Source organism: Typopeltis vanoorti, chromosome 8, assembly GCF_054136105.1.
Source record: "Typopeltis vanoorti isolate ZY-2024b chromosome 8, IOZ_Tvanoo_1.0, whole genome shotgun sequence".
Taxonomy (NCBI): domain Eukaryota; kingdom Metazoa; phylum Arthropoda; class Arachnida; order Uropygi; family Thelyphonidae; genus Typopeltis; species Typopeltis vanoorti.
This window is the reverse complement of record NC_143556.1, coordinates 12,253,161-12,275,608: the sequence shown is the minus strand read 5'-3', so window position 1 is coordinate 12,275,608 and position 22,448 is coordinate 12,253,161. Positions and strand designations below refer to the sequence as shown.

The 22,448-nt window shown below is 36.0% G+C and overlaps 1 protein-coding gene across 1 annotated transcript in view; it reads right to left on the bottom strand.

Moving 5' to 3' along the window:
* LOC150103736 (E3 ubiquitin-protein ligase COP1-like) overlaps nucleotides 1-22,448 on the bottom strand; it is a 405,850-nt gene that overhangs the window by 56,060 nt on the left and 327,342 nt on the right. The gene's annotated exons all lie outside the window — the stretch shown is intronic.

Below are 22,448 nucleotides of genomic sequence, written 5' to 3'. Positions count from 1 at the left end.
CTGGAAACCATGCTTTAGACAACAAACATGGACCTTTTCCAAACCACCTCAAGCCTCCAATAAGTGGAGTAGTAGTCTCACACTAGGTGATGAAAATTCTTCTCTGCCTTAACACAATCACAAACTTCAATAACTATGGTTGAATTTGAACCCACAACTTGCTGGTTGAAGAGAGCAAATACACTAACCACTTGTCCTATCAGGCTGACAAAAACATTTAGGTTTGAACTTTTTCGTATAAAATTAAATATACAAGGACTAAGTTGTGATACAATTCTTCCATGGCAAAACAAGTTCTATATAAGAGGAAAACTAGACCATGCGTGTGTTCCATCATTAGTAAGCAAAGTGCATGCTCTTTTTTCCAGACATTTTTACATTCAAGAACAGCTAACCCTACATTAAATTAAAGATGCCAAAAAATTATATTCTTGTTTAATCTTATATTCAAAACGTAAGCAAATAAAGTGTCCACGTGAAGTAGGCTAGCGACTTCACATTATTGCCTTACACTGTTAAAATGCAGGGTGGGAGAAATCATCAAAAACTCTGAGTGATCTACAAGATTACTCTAAATCTCACTGACTGACCCAAAAGCACTGTGTGTAAACTCATTAAACTCTTCATCTGTGGCTCTACTCAGTGACAAGCAAAAACCTAGCTCCAAGCAGGACCACTCCATTTCCTAAAATCAGGGCCCAAATATAAACATTAAAATTTCATTAGTAGGAGCCAGACCCAGATGAGGTACCAAGGTTGAAGTAAAGTGGAAGGCATATATTTCCAATATACAAGTAGCGAAATGGTATAAAAATTTATTAAAATATTCTAGATTAGAGTTGGGTGTGTGTTGAAAGTTTTTTTCCCTTTCTATGAGTGAAATCTAGTTGTTTTAAAGCTGTCTTGTACAAAGGCAATTTAGTGTTTTAACTAAATTCTCTTATTTAATATAAGTGAATTCAACTGACTCCATCACCATACTAACAAACAACAACTATTCTGTTGTCTGTTCATATTTAATTTTCCATCTTCACTAAAATCTGTGTGAGCAGCAGATATATTTTACATGTTCTACAGGTTCTCCATTCAGAATTCAGCTGATGTTTTTCAAACAAAAATAATATACATGATCCTGACCAATTTTCAGTCTGTCTTTTTACTGTCAATTTTCATGCCAAATCTATTAGTGCAGTGATTCAACTTAGTCAAGAAATTCTGCAGATTTGCATAGGATTTATTTCAGAGTATAAATTATTTATCTGCATAAAGTAAAGAGCTGAGATTTTTTCCACTATCTCCACTGTTATATTATACTTGATTTTACATCAAACCATCTTCACAGATTTACTGTTTAAATACAGACTATATACTGCTCTGTCCCATTTATATCACATAATGGTAGCATTTTTAATAGCTTTTCCCTTGGCCCTTGTTATATACCTTTTCCATATTTATAAAACTTAAACCCAGATTCATGTCATATTTCCATGATTTCTCAATTATATGTCTCAAAGTCAAAATCTGATCCCGACTCCTATTTCGGCTGGAATTCATTTTTTTCCAAAGTTTTTCTTCTATAATTTTTTTTAGCATATCCTCAAGAATGCTTGCATTAACCTGGAACTAATAAGGGAAATTCCTCTAAATCTCATATTCAGATTTATTTTCATTTTTATAAATAAAAATACTATTTTTGTTATGAATACTTGAGAGGAGGGTGAACTCATGGAAAGCAGAACTTGCCATGTTTTTTTTGTTTTTTTTTCCAACAGGAGCTGGAAAAAAAGACCTTATTAATAAATACCAAGGTATTTATTAATGAGGTCTAGCACCTTTTCACTACTTCTTTATATGATATATATATGACTTCTGCATTACTTCAACCTTGGTATCTCTCCCAGGTCTGGCTCCCACTAATGAGACCTCAATAAAGGTCAAAATCCTACCCGTTATGAATTGCATTTTACACTTCTGAAAGGGTATGTGCTTTGCATTATGGGATACATACTAAGGCAAGTGATGTGAAGTCATTAGCCTCTATATACAAGTAACTCAGACATGAATATATTTCATGCACAAAACACAGTTTTGCTTCCTTGAGTAAAGGATTAAAACCAAGTATATAATTTCTTGGTATCGGTTCTATGAACTTTGAAGAGTTGCTGACAAACAACAGGAAGAATGAAAAATTTAGGTGGCCTACTGAAAGAAAAGCTACATGTTGGCATGTATGATTGCCACAGTGGCAGTGAGTTTGGTGGAGGGCTTTTTTTACACAAACCAAAGGATTTTGTGGCAGTCTGTCGAGTGTTGTAAAGATTCTTCCATTTCGGACAAAAAATAGTTGACAACACGGCATGGTTTGGCAGGGGTTTTATTTTTGTTTAGTATAACAGAGGCAGCTGTTAGTCAAAGTGACAAAGGTGGCTTTTGTTTGCCTTGGTGTACATTCTAGGAATAGGTGATGTGCAAAATGCTCCAGTTGCAATTCAGTCATCTTGATGAAGAATAGGAACTAGCCATTGCAGTGTATTCTTCTTGGCAGAATCACTGACTTTGCCCCATAATCAAGTTTTGATCTTATCAATGCCTTGTACAAAAATAGCAAAGAACATCTGTCAGCATTCCAACGGGTGGAAGATAGGGTGCAGAGAATGTTCACTGCTTTACAGCACTTGTTTTGTAACTGATATATGTGAGAGACAAAACTGAGTTTTTGCTATCAAATATGAGTCCCAAGAACTTTGCTTCTAGTGAAACTGGGATTAATGACTGTCGTCGTTGGAGTTCTGGGTAGGATAAAGACCACGTCTGCGATGACAAAAGTGCAGAGAAGCTGTGGAAATCTGAACTTATTTACAAGCACCCATGTCTTTCTGTAACCCTCATATTATATGAATGACACATAGAGAACACAAAGAACATTACTCCCTTTTTTGGAGGAATGTTGACCTTGACTGCAAAAAATCATGACCCTTAAAACTGAACCTTCTGGGACTCCCTCCTTTTAATCATTTAAGAGAAAATATCCACTCATTTGTTGGTGATTCAAAACTGGTAGAACAATAGTTAATAGACATGATATAGAAATCCAGCAAAATGATTTTTAATAGACTGGTAATATGGGCAAAACATAATGGTTGGTTGTCAGTTTAATATGGTAAAATGTACAAAGCCTTATGGGATGAAAAGATCATAAGCTGTGTACTACACTGATGGAAACAAATTGCAAGAAATTATTAAGGCTAGGAACTTGGGGGGGGGGGGGATAGATAGGAAGTTGAAGTTCAGAAGGTGCACCACAAAAGGGGTCAAACTAGCTTATCAGATTATTTGGTTAATGAAGTGCACATTAACAAGCAGAGTTGAAGGTGTTATCCTTTTTTTTTATAAGTTGATATAGCCACATCTACTGCACAGAGTTTTGGTTGCCTGAGGTTCAATGAGGATAAATAGTGAAGATCCAAGAGAGGTGACCAAAACAGTGAGAGGTCTGTGTTACAAAAATTAGTTAATGTGCAGAAAACAAGGACATTATAGGATTGATGTACAAGAAAATTTTCAATACATGACAAGAATGGAGGAGAACAGGTGGACATCCCTGGAAATCATGTAAGGGTAGTTATCAAGGGCATGAGGAATAGAATTTTTACCTGAAGAGTAGTGAATAGGTGGAATGGATTGCCAGTCAGTCACGAGTACTTTGTCAGTGAATGAGTTAAAGGAGAAATGTCTTCTTTAACTGGTAAGGTGTATTACTGGTATGGGTACGGTGTGAATAATGGTTAATGTGGATCTCCTGCAATGACTCAATGTGCTTGATGAAGATGTCTAAGAAATAATAATTGTATTATATACTAATATTTCACATCCAATTTCTAGTAACATCATCATAAAAGTAACAACTTACAGCCTAGAATGAAATGAAAATAGGTAAAAATAGATAACTGCTTGTCTGGTGGAAGGCTTATAAGTTGCCTATTCATAACTGTATTTTTTAAGGAAATTACAATGTAGACTAATATATAAGCTAAAAGAAATTTAATTAATACTTCCAATATTTCAGCAAAGTCAAACTGCCATAATCAGGGAACAAAATATAATAACGTACGTGCACACAGGCACTATGCTAAGTAATGAAGATGAAGCATGTCAACTGACAGCAGGCCTGAATAGTCTTCCTTAGTGGACTACACTAGGTGTCTGTGGCTGAAGTACAGAGGATGAGAGTGTCCCAAATTTGGAGCAGTTTCATGCAACCAAATTTGTGAGGTTATGGTAATTTAAGGCAGAAGCAGATTCAAGGAAATGTCTTTCGTATTTATATTTGCTACAATGGAGTAGAGTGGCTTTCTTCCGGTATATTCTATGGCAGGTGTCCAAAGCACAGTCAGCAAGTCCAGAGTGGATGTAGTGATGGAAATGGATATAGTCCTATGTTCAGCAATTCTGATGTTGGCTGCACTGCCTGTTTGGACATATATGACTATAAGGGATTGTGGATAGTCTTTGGTGGAGCAGATAAGGGATGCTAATTTTTCATATGGTCTGTAAGTGGTTGAAAGGTTGTCTTAAGATTTTTGTTAGTTTTTTGGATGTGCCTTGGATATGTGGAATGTGATAGCTTTGGTGCAATCTCTGTTCTGTAGAGGGCATGTGGGTTTGAAGCTTTAATATTCTTTGGATATGATAGGAATTGTAGCCATTGGCTAAGGTTTTGTGAAGGTGGTCAAGTTCAGTGGAGAGAGAGCATTGTTATCTGAACTAATTAATTTAGCCCTGCTATATAAAGTTTTAATAATAAAACACTGTTTTCTGTGGGGAGGGGAAGAGAAGTTGACTGTGGCTGAATCTACTGGTGTATGGATTTTTCTGTAAACAGAGAATGCCAAGGATCCCTCAGGCTGACATGTAATTCAAGTGTCTAGAAAAAGGAGACTGCTGTCATTTTCCTTTTCTAATATGAGCTGGATCCTAGGATGTTGATTGTTTAAGTGTGTTTGGCTGAATGAAGTCATGTAACCAACCTTATTAGGATAAAAAGAAACAAAAACATAACTTCACTGGCTATTACTTCAATTGACTTAAAACACTAGTGATATTTTAAAGACATAAATTAAAATAAAAGTATGAAAGGAATAATTTTTGACATACCTTTGTAGAATCTTCAGGATTATCATTTTATGGAATGGCATAAGAAATTTATCGATGATAATTATATAACTGAACTTCGAACCATCATCCAGAGTTCATTTTAATGGTTCAAAGTTCAGTTATATAATTTTCATCAATATATTTCTAATGCCAATTCCATAAAAAGATAATCTTGAAGATTCTATAAAGATATGTCAAAAATTATTCCTTTCATACTTTTATTTTAATTTATGTCTTTAAAATATCATTAATGTTTTAAGTCAATTGAAGTAAAAGCCAATGGGTTTAATACAAGGAGTACACCTTAAGAAAATAGGCTAAATAGCCATAAATATTAATATCAATTTTAGAGGCATAACATGGAAAATTTCCAGAAGTAATATTTATAAAAATATAACCTATCAGTAACCAACATAAAATTATATAATGTGGAGAAGAAAGGCTCATGCAAATCGATCACTTTCTCAAGTCTGAACCAGCCTAAGGTAATTGATTTGATTAATGGTGCATATTATATAGCTTTCTTCAAAGACTCTCTCTCTCTGATTTGAAGAAATTTCTATAGAAGACTTTGGTATTATTCCAAATTATCCTATGGCTGATGGAAACTGCATACTTAGTGAGATTGGGATATCTGCTTATCTTTCCATTTAATACAAGCAAGCACACAGAATCCTAGTATACCCCTAGGTATAATAGCAGATGAAGTTTTTAACTGATGAGAGAATTGACATTTAAATCAATTTCATCTGAAAACAAAATTTCTTCAGGATTCTGGCTAAACCTTTCAGATATGCCTTTTAAATAAGGAATAACTATACTCTTCTTTGGAGATGCCTGCAAAATCATCATTTAATTTACACATGTAAAACTGCAACACTTATAAGAACAAGTTTAGATTAATATTAATCTGCACACAATACCGATATTTTAGAACTAGTTTTGAATTTATCTTCAGAGTAATGGTTGCTGGTTTACTGCACAGGCTTAAACAAGAATGGAAACACAATTCAACCTTTACTGACCAGTTAAATATATACACACAAACACACTCTCTTAGAATGTTGAATCTGGTTTATCAAATTATATTCCACATTGGCTGAGAGTACATGAAAAATATCAGAGGAATTATTGATATACCAAGATGACATAACTAGTGTTAATCGACAGTAACAGCATTAAATTTCTGATATGTATTCTCAGGAGGTGTATCATAATTGTGATAGTATTACATGAAAAAGTTACACCGTTACTAACTTCCAACGAACAATTTTCCTTCACATTAATCTGTTAAGTGTCAATACTCCAACATTATCAAATCTTATATTTCTGTCATTTAAGGCACTTTTTACTATCAATCCATCTTGGTCTTCCTCTGCATCTTTTTATTCTCTACCTGGCAAAGAACACTTGTTTTTGCTAATCTTTTCTCTCCCATTCTGACCATACACTACTTGAGATTAGCTCTACTAACACATTCTTGAATGTTAACAATGGTAAGTTCTTTCCTAATATCCTCATTTTTAATACGATACCGTCATTGATGCTATCTGTTCTGCAAGTTAAAATTGGTTCGAAAACTTATCTTGTATACAGCTAATTTAGTGTTTTGATTAGTTAGCACGAATAAATTTAAAAATTACAAGCATTTCTAGTGAAGAATATTTGAAAACATTTAAACAATAGAAAGTGTGCATTTGCTGTTACACTGGCTGCTGGTTCATGAGTTGCTGTATACTGCTGGTAGATACAAGTGTCATGATGGATTAAGGAAGACCAGATTTGATGTAAAATCATCCCTTGTTTTTTGTTACACTGTAAAGCAGCGCTTCCCAAACTGTGGGCCACAGCCCCCTTGGGGGCCGTAGGTTTTGTTGAGGGGGGGGCATGAAATAATGAAAACAAATTTAAAATGTTTTAAGACTAAAACTTTTTAAGACTAAGAAGATTTTTTTTATTTTAAAAGAAACATATTTAACGTTTATTATTTCTTTTTTGTTATTTTTTATATTTTAATGGAAAAATTCACACATTGGTGTTGGTTCACAAACTTTGCCTCCTGCGTATTTCGGTGCTTAATGAATATTAGTAAATATTGCTTATCCACATGTTTCATTTCAAAGCAGTGGTTAATCGTATTTACTTCAAATGCTCTCCAGGGAAGCTCCAAATCTTCCTGTCCTTTTCATCACGCGCTTGTAATCAGGGACTGTTGATATTGACTTTATATACATATCAAAACTCGTTTTACATTATCAATGTCATCCGAGCTAGTTTTCTGTTACCAATAAAAGTTTCGCATATACTTCACACATGAAAAAAAGCTTAAACAAGTTCATGTGGGGAGATAGTAACTCGCTTGCAGTGGTAAACAACACGCCCTCCTTAACAGCCACTATACTGCAGAGGCAATAAAAACAAGTGCTTTTATTATGCCAGTGAATAAGGTATGAGGAGTCTGTGTAATATATTTCTCAATAAATAGTGCAATTAGAGACAACTGGGATAAAAACACTAATTAATGAATCACATGTCCCCTCATACAGAAACTATGCTATATAGACTGAAACAAAACCATATGTTGCATGGGCAAACACAGTATCTAACTAAAAACTATTGTTATTAATTAGATGTGTGCGAGTTCGATTACCCAAGGCAGCAATAAAATTCAACCGAACGTGTTAAAATTCGTAAAAGTGTTAAAACGAAGTAATATATATATAAAATGAATGTTATGGCAGTTTCACATATGGAATTCGGTTGAAGAGAGTTAGCATTTCAACTCAATTGTCAGCTATGCTTTTAATGTGTTTACATTTCCTAGAAAATGTGTTTTTACATTATGGAAAATACCAAGAATAGCGATCAGAACTTTGCCACCTTTGCTACGAGCTGCCCGAATTTGCACTACATGCATTTGCTCACGTTAGTAGTCGCCGATACTTTTATAGTTTATTATACTATATTCAGCATGAAACTCTCTGATTCCAATCTTTGAGTTTTTTATTTGGTTTTAAAACAATGTGGAATTTAATATCCCCTTAATTTAAATAACAATTATATTTGTAACATGACTTCCATGTAGATAGTCAGCCTGAAAGTAGATCATCCTACCACTGAGCTAACAAGAGCAGAACAGTATACCATATCTAGAGCACAGAGAACTATATTCTTTCACAGTGAGATTAATAACAATGGCAAAAATCAATTTAAGATGACTTTCACAAGCTCTCCTCAAAGAATTTATAACTGCTTACACAAACTGATTATTTTTTCAAGGAATTCTATTATTAGTTGAGTCTAAATGCTCTTCAAGACCTGATAAATTAGGTGTTGCAAACATGGATCAGCAAATGAAATCTTTTCCTCTGGAAAGTATCCACAGTTTGCTCATGCAATCTGGAATTTTAGTCAGAGAATCTGATAAACGGGATTTACCAAATGGCTTGAGCTAATGTGTTGATAGCTTTTCATAGCAACATCTTTGTAAAATACTTTTAGTATGAATGTTGGTTTTGAAATGATCAGTAGCCATGAACTCAACTACCAGTAATGATTTAAGGATGGAGACTGGCTTCTTGCTGATTTCCAAAAGAGTTCTGCCCACTCTCCTTAGGAAACAAAAAGCATTCGACAATTTATTTAATTTTTATTTCATGATGGGATGAATGACTTGGAATATAATGTCCAGTAAGCACAGGTCTGTAATACACCAAGGAATATTATTATTTATTTCACATAAGCTGGAGATCTGCTCTAAAGACCAAACATGGAGCTTTTTCCAGCCATTTCAGACCTTTCATGTCCGTGGTGGAATTTGAATCGGTTGGTGTGTAAAAGTATTTACTAAAATAAGAGTCAAAAGGCTTCAGTTCAAAGTGAATACAAGTAGTTGTCGACTTACGACTGCCACTGCATCTCAGATTTTTCTACTACACTCACATGCCCTATCCGTGTGGTCCCCCGTAGCCCTGAAGCCTAATGGGAACAGCTGTGCGTGTAGCATCAGCTCACTGCCCAGTAATGTGTGTTTGGCGTGACTCATGCATCTCGATCTCTGTTTGCATACATATTATGTTCACTATTTTTGGTTCAGTTATAATTTGTATTACAATTAGCATTTTTTTAAAACCCCTAAACATGTCAACCAAGAGGAAAGTGCCTTTGTTTACTCCTAGACATGTCAAGAAAGCAAGAAAGGCCATTGATTTAGACACAAAATTGAAAGTGATCAAGCAGCATGAAGAAGGAAAGAAGATGAACGCGATCGCACGTGATTTTAAGTTATCTCATTCTACAGTGTTGATGATTTTGAAAGAGAAAGAAAGGATTTGTGAAGTTGTTAAAGGTTCGGCACCCATGCGAGCAACAGTGATAACGAAACAACGTACAGGACCCATCAATGAAATGGAAAAATTATTGTATCTTTGGATGGAAGATCAGATACAGAAGCGAACACTCTTAAGCCTTCTTACAGTGCAATCAAAGGCTAGAAGTCTCTTTCAGACACTGAAGGAATGCACCAGAAAATATTATACTCAGACATTTATAGCAAGTACAGGATGGTTCAAAAGATTCAAAAGAAGATTCAACCTTCATAGGGTTCAAGTCACTGGAGAATCAGCAAGTGCAGATGTGGAAGGAGCTCAAGAGTTTGTTAAAAGTCTGGATGAAATAATTACAGAAGGAGGGTATCAACCAGAGCAGCTTTTCAACGTGGATGAGACTGGATTGTTGTGGAAAACGATGCCAGAATGCACTTACATTCACCAAGAAGCCAAAAGCATGCCTAGTTTTAAGGCACTTAAAGATAGGCTGACTTTGCTCCATGGCGGGAACATCGCAGGTTTTAAACTGAAGCCTTTTTTAATTTATCATTCTGAAAATCCGAGCATTCAAGAATGTAAACAAGCACACTCTGCCTGTATACTTCTGTTCAAACCGAAAAGCCTGGATGACTCAAACATTGTTTAAAGACTGGTTTCTAAATTGTTTTGTACCTCAAGTTCATGAATATTGCTTCGAGAAAGAAATTCCTTTCAAAATTGTATTAAGAAAGAAAATTCACCACAGGGTTATCGGAAGGTTTTTCTCTACTAAATAAACTTCTTACACATTTTGAGGAAATGGACCCAAACATTGAACGAATGGTACAAGATACTTTTTGGCCATACCGTGAAATCTACAAGCAAAAAAGGAAACAAACAATTCAGCCAAAAATCAACATGTTTATGAGAAAAACAACTCCCACTACATCAAGTGGTGGCATTGATGACCCGCAGCCAAGCACGGGTGGTCAGTAAAATATTCTTATCTATTTTCTACATATGTTTTGTTTAGTTCTTTAAGATAAAATATTTTTTAGGTTTTATGCAGTATTTGATATCTTTATCATAATATTTTTTATTTTTGTAAATAGTAAACCAACTGTGTTGTACACTGTCTGATTTACCTAAACTGGTCGGTCAGAACCTAACATGGTCGTAAGTCGACGACTACCTGTATAAGCAAATATATGGATACCTAGGCAGCGTTCATACTTTCTAAAGTCGTCCACGCTAGGGTGACTCGTAAATGCCGGTGGATGTATTCCTGTAAGCTCTCTGGTCCACTAATTTTTATGAAACTTTCATAGTTTCTACATTTGGCTTTGAAATAATGTTGAATCTAATATCCCATTGATGTTTATATTTTTTGCATTGCCGAATTGAAGCCTTTTTGCTCTTTATTTTATTAAGTACTTTTACAAGCTGACCAAGAGTTCGCTTATGAAAAATACACCTCTCCGGTGTTTCAAGTTCCTTAGCACTGAAAGAGAGTTTTTGCTCTCTTAAGGTCTCTGAAGAGAACCAACCAGTTTGAAACATCTGTCAGACCAGTGAAACCTTATCAAAAATGGACTAATTAGAAAGCAAATATATGGATGCCTGGGCAACGTTCATACTTTCTAAAGTGGTCTGTGCTATGGCGACTCGTAAATGCTGGTGGGTGTATTCCTGTAAGCTCTCTGGCCAACTTATTTTTATGAAAATTTTATAGTTTCTACATTCGGCTTTAAAATAATGCTGATGTAATATCTATTGATTTTTATAATTTTTGCATCACTGAACTGAGGCCTTTTGGCTCTTTATTTTAGTAAATATATTTATTATTATATAAGTGGATATTAAATTCAGTCAAAGTACCTTTTTATGAGTCACCATGCTGCTCAAGATCCAGAGGGAGCTGCACAGTTTGAGAGGGTGAAGGTATTTAGGTACTTGGGTTCTTTCGTGACTGAAGACAACAAAGTTGAGGCTGATGTCCAGAGTCGGGTAAATGCTGTGAATGTGGCCTATTATCAGGTGTGTCCCCTTTTCGCCTCGCGCTTGCTGTCTTGGACTACAAAGGTGGGACTAGACAAGACTTCGATCAGGCCTGTTCTCCTCTACGGTGCTGAAGCGTGGACTCTCACGGCGAGACAAGCCAATCACCTAAGAGTATTCGAGAACAAGTTGCTATGACATATCTATGGAGGGGTCATGGCAGATGGAGTCTGGAGGAGGTAGTCCAATGCTGCCATACACACTTTATACAACTTGGCAGATGTCTTGATGGAGCTGCGAGCCCAGTGTCTTCAGTGGCTGGGGCACCTGTACCGTATGGACCCCTGAAAGGACTGTGAGACAAGCGTGGGAGGCCCGACCCCGATCAGGGAGGCTGCCAGGGAGACCGAGAAAGAGATGGGCGGATCAGGAGAACCTGCAGGCTGTTGGGCTGGAGACCAGAACATGGTGCACAGTCGTAAAGACCGTGCCCAGTGGCAACATGTGCTTGAGGCCAAAAGTCCCCCCGGACTGATAGCACCTGGCTAATGTAATGTACGGATATTAGATTCAGGATTATTTCAAAGCTGAATGTAGACTAAAGCCCTTCTGGCTCTTTATTTTAGTAAGTAAGTATTTATTATTATTATTATAATAATACAGGCATCTCCATGGAATCTGAAGACTCATTGCGGGAGACCCAATCTATCCACACAATCCATCATACCTCTCCTTGAACACATTAACAGAGCACTCACAACTGATTATGGCAACCCATTCCACTAATTCACCACTCTCCAAGCAAAAAATCTAGTCCTCACACCCCTACTAATAATGCCTTTATTCAACTTCCAGGGATGACCCCTTGTTCTGATCCTGAAACATTTCCCCTGTATCCATCCTATTAAACCCTTTAAGCAACTTAAATATTTCTATCATATCTCCTCCTTTTCTCCTATCATCCAACTTCTGCGATCCACACAACTTCAATCTGTCCTCATTGAAATATCCACAGGCCACTCAACATCTTCATCACTCTCCTCTGAATCCTTTCCATTGCTTCCTCATCCCCAAGAAACCCAGGGAACCAGACTTGATACACCCAGGTGTGGGTGTATCAAGGCTTTATAAAGAGAAATGACAATTTCCTTTTCTACTTGTTAATGTGCTCTTCAATAGGCAAGTAATCTTATAGGCTATCTTAGCAATATATTCACTAAATTTAACTCTCTGTCTACTATCATCCCTGAAATCTCTAGCTTCATCTATTTCCTGGAGTATGGTTCGATCAGTGTAATACATGGCTTATAATGTATTTTATCCCAAAAGCATAGCTTTACATTTCTTGACATTAAAATGGCACCCATTAACTTTTGCCCATACTCACAGCCTATTTAAATCATCCTGAAAGGTTCTCCAATATTGCCTTGATTAACTATTTATCAAATTTTGCATCATCAGCAAACAACTGAATATTTTGTTTAAGGTTATTTCCTATATCATTTATGTACAAATTAAACAGTAATGGTCCCAGCACTGAACCTTGCAACACACCGCTAATCACCTGTTTTCACCTCGATTCTGCACTTCCATATACCACTTTTTGATATCTGTCCAGCAGCCACCAAATCCACTTAACCAGTGTTCTAAGATCCATGTGATATTCTGTCAAATGCCTTTGAAAAATCATCATGTAGCCATTTTCTTTAACAAACGCAGCTGTTACTCTATTATAAAAGTCAGTAAATTACTAAGGCATGACCTACCCTTCACAAAGCCATGTTGATCCTCATACAGTATCATATTTTTATCTAAACATTCTTGAATTCTCTTTTTTTACCAATTTTTATATCAGCATCTCAGGCATGGTGGTAAAAGTACCGCCATGCCTGAGATACTGATTGGTCTATAATTTGCTACTGTAGTTGAACCTCACTTATGCAAAGGAATTATTTTGCCCTCTTACCACTCCCTTGGAACTCTACCAGAGCTGAGACTTAAATTAAGCAGACTAGAAAAAGGCATTGCCAGTTCTCTTGCACATTTTTGTAAAACCCTAGCTGATATCCCATCTCATCCCACAGCTGTGTTTACACTGAGATTCTGCAATATCCTAAGAACCTCCAAATTCATCCACCTCTCTTCTCACATTAGTGTCTGTCACACAGACATTAAAGCAGTAACCTCAACTAGGATGATATATTCTTGCAAAGTGATCATTCAATAACTCAACTATTTTATCTGCTTCTGTCTCCTCGTGACAGTCATCACTCATTAGGGTTTATCTTCCATAGTCATTCTTCCTCCTACTTATCACATAACGAAAGAACCTTTTGGGATTTCCTTTGGTCTGCTCAGTTAGATTCTTCTCATAATACGATTTTACCTTCCTTGCCACACTGGTCAACTTTCTTGCCTGAGCCTTGTACTGTTCATGAATTTGCTAGTCATCTTTCTCTTTATATACCCTGTACAGCATTTTTTTCTGCAGCAGCTCATGCTTAATGATATTATTCATCCATCTAACTCCTATCTAATTAATCCTCCTTACCCTAGGTTTACAATTTAATACTGATTCCTCTAGATGACCTTTAACTATATCCCATACACTCTATCCTTATCCTGCAGTGTTTTATGCCATGATACAGATTTAAGCTTCTCCCTAAGCATGTCATAATCACCTGCCTTGTATTCCACAAACATCCCTTCTTGATAGACTATTCCTCAATTTCCCAAGTCATGGTCACTTTCACAAATCGGAGGCTATGTGGTCACCTTGATTATGGATAGCTCTTCTTATCCTATGATCAGGTCCAATACTCTCCCATCCCTAGTCCCCACCATCATATGCTGCCTTAAGTAATTATCTCTCAGCAGGTGTATAAATGGAAAGACTTTTAATGGGATTATATTGATCAAGTGCATATAATAAACAACTATGTTATACCAACTAGTTTCACTAACTAAGGCTGTTGACATCTTCAGGGTACATAACTGATGTAAGGCACTAAAAAGTAAAGAACTGTTACAAATTATAATCAACCAATTCCAATTATATTAAACAAAGAACAGAGTGCATACGATACATGCATAGAGCGCGCATGATATCACTTGTTATTTAGGAACATTCTATAGTTGGCACTATAATTCAGTTCTGGCGAGTTGAAGGATCTGATAAGGGTCTTCCAGATCACAGGCAAGATTAGTCCTTGGTTCCTGTTAAGGTTTTAAGGTGTATAAATTCTATTTCCTTCCTGCTATGTGACCTTTCTTCCTTCCAGTCTATATCTCCATAGTTGAAGTCCCCCATAATAATCACCCAACCTCATTGTACTAATTTTGCGATGCATGTCTTCCAGATCATGTGTGAAACTCCCTGGCCGATAGCAACAACCCAACTGTATATTTTGTCTTACTGTAATCTCACACCAGACTGCTTCAAATGAAGAGCCACCTTCTCACCTGTTTCCTATTCTTTTTTGGGAGCAATTCATCTACTATCATCAGCAGTACTCCTCTCCCCATCCTATCTTTTCTATCTTCCCTGAAAACCTATCTCACTAATGCCTATAACTTTTGGTGACGTTGCACTAACCAATATCAAAAATTCCTCTCTCTTGTTCCTGGACACAAGAAGCAGTTGTGGTAAGAAGAAAGCTTACCAAAAGTTGCCAGATGTCCTAAAAGAAGACAGAAAAAATGTAAGAGAGCTAAGATATGGTATAAAAGTAACTAAACCAACTCATGGGAAAACTTTGCTGAGAATACAAAAGATAACAGAGAATTTTGTTCAAGCATTATCTTGTGAGTGTAATGTACTAGTGTTTTTTTTGCCAAAGGATGGTCGATTGGTAGAGCCTCTGCTACTAATGGCTTACGCAAAAAATTAAGCAAGTTTGAGTGCAGTTAGTAGTTGGAAGGGAATCAATTATTTGATGCTATTGACACACTCTCCCTCAATGAATCTTTGGACTTCCTTGAGGTGTCACATAATAATAATAAATATCAGGAAGATGGCAAAATCTTCTGAAGACTAAAAGAAAAAAAAAGCTTAGAAATGAAGGAAGTAGTACTGTAAAAGGAATCAAAGATGATAAAAGTAAACATGAAAACTGAAGACAAGGATATCCTAATATCTGGAGTAATTACTTTGAAAGAACTGCTGTTAAAGAAATAGTCACAGAACAGTAGGAGAAAATTTTCAAGAGGAATGCAAACAGAAGTACATGTTAATACTTGACGTAGAAAAAGTTATTAAAAATTTGAATGTTGAAAAGGCAGCTATAGTAAATGATATTCGACCAGACATATTCAAATATGGGGCTATAAGTTTCTTTGGTGCGTGCATTGCATACTTCAGAGCTGAGCTCTCAGAGTTCTTATCTATTAAATAACTAAAGGAATAAAGCCAGATTTGAGAATAACAGAGAAATTTCTCTACAAGAGTTCTAGGTAAGATTTATGCAAGCATACTTCAAAGCAGGTAAGCTAAGAAATGAAAAGACTTGAAATTGGGATTTTAGGAATGAGTGAAGTTAGGTGGCCAGATCAGGCAATGCTCGAGTTAATGACATGACAATGCATCACTCTGGAAGTAGTGAAAACAACCATCAAAAACGGAGTTGGAATAATATTAAAAAGAGATGTCAATAAGTTACGGTTGAGCTTCATCCCCTACTCAGATAGGATGATGTTATTAAAACTGAAAGGTCAACCACTAGATGTTAATCTTATACAGGTCAATGCCCCTACTGCTGACAAGAGTGATACCAAGATTGAAAAATTTTATGATCAATTAAAAGAACTAATGAAAAACATAAAAAAAGCATGATATTAACATCATCATGGGTGATTTAAATGCTAAAGTTGGGAAAGGTAGAAGTGGAGATGTAGCTGGCGAACATGGACTGGGAACAAGAAATGAGAGAGGCGACCATCTTATTCAATTCTGCCAGGAAGAGAAGCTAATAATCACAAACATGGTTTAAGCTACCATCCTGAAGGCTGTATACTTGGCGATCACCATAGGATAATAATGGGAATATAGTCAGAAGCCAAATTGATTACTTGCTAATTAATCAATGATTTCGAAGTTCTATAAAGAGTACAAAAACCTATCCTAGTGCAGATATTGCTTCTGATCATAACCTACTGGTGGCAGAGTTAAAAGTTAGACTGAAAGCTATACTTAAGAAACATCAACAAAAAAAAGGTTTGATTTAGGAAAATTAAAAAACACAGAGATAAGAAACAAATTGAGTCAAGATCTGAATCAAGAGCTAGCACTTATCAAGAATGATGACATCATGAGGGTTGATGAATCATGGGACAAATTAAAATCTGTCTTCATAGAGAAATGTACCAATAACTTATGTCCTAATAGAGCAGTAAAAAAGAAAGATAGGATAACAGATGAAATTCTCTCTCTCATGGATCAAGGCAGATCATATAAAAATCATAGTCCAACAAAATATAAAGAGGTTCAGTAACTTATTAAATGCAAGATCAAAGAAGTAGAAATTCTACAGGAAAAGCATGATAATTTTAATCTACACAAAAAGCTGAAAGAGAGACCTCAGGTATATTTAAGAAGAAACAATTCTGTATCCTTCGAAACAAAAAGGGAGAAATAATATCCAAAAAGGATGACAAAATACAAGAATGTGTGAAATATATAAAATAACACTTTACTGATAACAGACAGAACACAGAAAATACTTATGAACTTATGGAAGGTCCATGCATTCTAAGATCAGAGGTAGAATGTGCACTAAACTCAGCTAAAAATGGTAAAGCCTTAGGCCCAGATAGAATACCAGCAGAAATAGTAAAGTTATTAGAAGGTGACAACATTAATATATTAGTAAAGCTATTTAATAAGAGCTACGATACAGGCATAATCTCCCTCAAGACTGGTCACAGTCGACCTCCATCACCTAAAAAAAGCAAACGTGAAAACTTGTAATGACTATAGCATGATCAGCCTAATGAGTCACATTCTCAAAATGTTTTCTGAAAACAATTCGAAAAAGAATATACAGAAAGTGTGAAGACACCATCAGTGATACCCAATTCGGCTTTAGAAATGGTTTGGAACAAGAGAGGCTCTTTTCTGTTCTCAGATCTTATTCCAAAAATGTATTCACCAAAACAAGGAAATATTCATTTGCTTCATCGACTTCGAGAAAGCATTTGACAAAGTACAACATGCTAAAATGATTGCACTATTAAAAAGAATTGGATTAGATGGTAAAGACACCAGGATCATTGAAAACTTATATTGAAACCAAAAGGCATCTGTTCAAGTTGATGACATTATTACAGGCTCCATTAACATCAAACGAGGGGTAAGGCAAGAATGTGTGGTGTCACCTCTTCTTTTTAACACATACTCAGAAGCCATATTTCAAAAAGTCTTGAAAGGAAGGGATTAGTGTAAATAGTGAAATCATTAGTAACATCCAATATCTAACATCCAATCCTCACTTTCTCGTGGTGCAACCTGTTGGGTATCTACTTGGATACTGAACGAACGAGGATGGGCTGGCAATTTGGGATTTAGCTGACCAAATTGTATTCTTATTGGTTAAACCAAAATAAAAAAATGATGGTACAACATGACAAAATTTCATGCCAGCTGGGGCATCGCCTGGTTAAACAACAACCACGTTGTTTTCGCCAGAGAACCAGGGCGAACAGCGAAAAGTCAACTACTGGAACAAATCTGAAAACACACCCCAACTCAACATCACCTGAGTTAAAGATTGGTACTATCAACATAAGAAGCCTGAATGGCAAAGAAATGGAGATACCTAAGGAATTGGATAAGTACAGATCGATATAATTGAGGCAACTGAAACAAAAAAATAAAAAAACTGTTTTTTTTTATTTTTATTTGTTTATTTGAGATCTTTCTGAGCAATAAATACAGAATGTTATTTTCAGGCAATGACAATCAAGGAAAAGAAGGAGTAGCCATAGTATTCAACACAAAATACGAGGCTAATCTTCTTGAATGGCAGTCAGTCTCAAGTAGAGTAATGTGGGCAAATATGAGAATGGAGAACTGGACAATGAGACTTATTTGTGCCTATGGTCCCACAGAAGGTTCTACTAAGGTAGAAGTGGAGGAATTTTTTGATGCTTTAGAAAAAGCAACTGACACAATGAAAAAGGAAAAGTTGGTCCTTGTTCGGGATCTAAATAGCGGAGTAGAAAATGATTGTCAGACATACAAAGATATTTTGGGAAAATTTGGAGAAAAGAGCAAAGCTAATAATAATGGCAAATACCTGTTAGATTTCTGCTCAGGACATGGACTGCTTATTACTAACACAATATTCCAACATAAAAATGTGCACAAATTCACATGGAGAGAAGAGGCAAGGAATAAGAAAAAGTCTCATTGACTATGTTATTGTTGATAGTGATGTTTTCTCCTTGGCACAGGACACCAGAGTGTACAGAGGATTTGAAATTGGAAGTGATCACTATTTAGTCTTGAGCAGGATAAAATTGAATTTCATATTGAAAAGAATAACATGTAAGAATGCTTTGAAGCAAATAAAAGTTGAGCAGCTCTCAGATGTGAACTGTAGACTAAAATACACAAAGATTATTGAAGAAAAAAAGAAAGAATTTGAGAACAGGAATCAAACCTTGGAGATTCAGTGGCAAGCCTTGAAGACAGCCCTGATCGATTCAGCTAGAGAGGCATGTGGTGAAGTTGTCTGCAAGGATAGAAAAATTACCATGGTGGACACGGGAAGTTAAAGAGGCAGTGATGGAAAAGAAGAAAGCATATCAAAAGTTCCTGGCAAATAAGTCAGCTTGTGTTCTTAGAGAATACAGAGAGAAATGTAAGAAAGCTAAACACTGTGTAAAACTAGCTAAACAAAAGTCATGGGAGGACTTTGGCAAGAATATAGAAAATAAATATCAAGAAGGTGGCAAAATATTCTGGAGGTTGTTGAAGAAGCTTAAGAATGGAGGAAAGTGTGCTATAAAAGGAGTTAGATATGATAAAGGTGACATGAAAACGGGAGAAAAAGATATCCTTGAAGTATGGAGTAATTACTTTGAAAAACTGCTAAATGAAACAAGCAGTGATGACAGCACAGAGGTAAAACACACTGACCAGGCATGCAGTCAGGAATACATATCCATACTTGAAGTAGAAAAAGCCATCAAAGGCTTGAAATGTGGAAAGGCAGCAGGAGTAGATGATATTCGACCAGAAATGCTGAAGTATGGTGGTATAAGAGTCTTACAATGGCTGCACTGCATAGTTCAGAAAGCCTGGACAGAAGGACGAATTCCAGATGATTGGAGGAGAGCTCTCATAGTACCCATATATAAAAAGGGGAATAAAACTGAATTTGAGAATTACAGAGATATTTCTCTACTGAGTGTCCCTGGTAAGATCTATGCAAGTATACTTGAGAAACGGTTGAGAAGGATTGTCGAAGAGAAGCTTGCTGAAGAACAAGCTGGATTCATGCCAAATAGAGGCTGTCAGGATCAGATCTTCACTTTACGACAAATAGTCGAGAAAGCATGGGAATATAATAAAGATCTGAATTTAAGTTTTGTCGATCTGGAAAAGGCATATGACGAGGTGCCAAGAGAGAAGCTATTCAATACGCTGCAGTTATATGGTGTGAATGGGGCATTATATCAAACAATACTTAGTCTTTATTTGAGTTGTAAGTCAGCAGTTAGAATTGAAGGAAGTACAGGAAGATGGTTTAATGTTAAATCTGGTGTGAGACAAGGATGTACATTATCCCCTCTGTTATTCATTATCTATATGGATCACATTATGAAGGAAAGTGGTATTAAACATGATATCAGAATTAGAGATGTTAATGTCAGTTCTTTGCTTTATGCGGATGATGTTATACTTCTAAATAAATCTGCTTCAAGTCTGCAAGATTCTCTCACTAAATTGAATAACTGTTGTAATAGATATGGTATGAAGGTTAGCATTAAAAAGACAAAGACAATGAAAATAGGCAGAATTGTTGAAAATGTCAACTGTGTTGTGAATGGAGAACCTGTGGAACAAGTAAAACATTTCAGCTGCTTAGGCATGATTTTTAATGAAGATGATAAATTAAATAAAGAAATAGACAACAGAATCAGCAAAGCTGGTATGGTGGGAAGTCAATTGAATAAATTCATATGGAATAAGAGAGAAATTAGTGAGAACACTAAATTAGCTGTATACAAGACAGTGTTCAAACCTGTTTTAACTTATGGATCTGAGAGTTGGCTCAGAAGTAAAACACTTGACCAAAGACTAGAGACCGTAGATATGAGAGTCCTGAGAAAGATTATAGGTGTGAACAGATGGCATCAATGGCAATATCATATTAAAAATGAGGATATTAGGAAAGAACTTGACACTGTCAGCATCCAGGAATGTGCTAGCAGAGCTAATCTCAGGTGGTATGGTCACTTAAATAGAATGGGCGAAGAAAGATTAGCAAGACAAGTGTTCTCTGCTAGGTTGGCAGCAAAACAACCCAGAGGAAGACTAAGATATAGGTGGATTGATACGGTACAAAGTGCCTTAGACGATAGAAATATAAGATCTGATAATGGTGGAGTCTTGACAAGTAACAGACTGATTTGGAGGAAAATTGTAGATAGGAAGTTAGTAATGATGTAAATTTTTCATGTAGTACTATCATATCCTGTACACCCCTTGAGCGTATATATCAGGAATTGGATGATGATGATGTCAGCAATGCTCCATTCCAGTCTTTGATGACATTCAATTTGGGCTGAAACTTGTGCTTTAGGTTACAAATGAAATAAAACATCCTATTAGTATAAAACGTTTCCCGGTCCTGCTTGATGGATCTTCTGATTTCTATATGTAATCTGTTATATTCTTCAGTCCCTGTGTCTCTTTGTTTTTCCAACCAGCTTCTTTTGATTAGTTCCCATGTCGAATCTGATATGCATGGGTCTCTTGGTCTTCTTATTGGGCTGAGATACTTCTTGCATTATCACCTTGACTCCTTCCCAAAGCATTTCTGGTGAGTTCTAAAGTTCTCCTCATTGGTCTCCAAAAAATTATTCAACCGAGTTGTTTCTTCCGTGAATCCACTAGGGATTACTCTAACATCCAGTCTAGTGGGATGTGCCTGACTTGGAAGTTTTCAGAATCTTAGTCTTACTTTGGTTCTTACTAGCTGATGGTCTATACCACAATCTGCTCCAGGACAAGTATGCACATCCGAGATGCTTGTCTTCCACTGCTGGAGCTGGAGTCATGACCTATCCATGTTAGATATCCAATTGAAGGAAAGAACAGGAAGATGGTTTGATATAAAATCAGGTGTAAGACAAGGATGCACATTATAAGAGAAAGTGAGATTAAATCTGATATTAGAATCACAGATATCAAACATAGCTCTTTACTTTCTGCAGATCATGACATACTCCTAAACACATCCAATGCAAGTCTTCAGGATGTGCTCACTAAACTGAATAGCAGTTGTAAAAATTTGTCATGAAAATTGGCAGGAACGTAGTAGAAATTTTCTGTGGCATTTTCAATGAGGATCTAGAGAACAAGTAAAATATTTCAGCTATTTAGGCACAATTTTTAGTAAATGGCAAATTAAAAATATGTTATGGATCTGAGAGTTGGATTAGAAAAAAAGCAGTTGATCAAAGAGTAGAGACCACAGATATAATGCTGAGAAAAATTATGAGCGTGAACAGATAATAGCAACGAAAGAATCATATTAAAAACGAAGATATCAGAAAGGAACTTGACATTGTTATCATTCAAGAATGCGTAAGATGGTATGGCCACATAAACAGAATGGAAGAGGAAAGGTCAGCCAAATAGGTGTTTGATGCCAACATGGCAGGAAAGAGACCCCCAAGGAAAACCAAAGTCTAGGTGGATTGATTCAGTCAGAAGTAACTCAGAAGAATGAAATATTACATATGACAATATTGGAGTGCTGA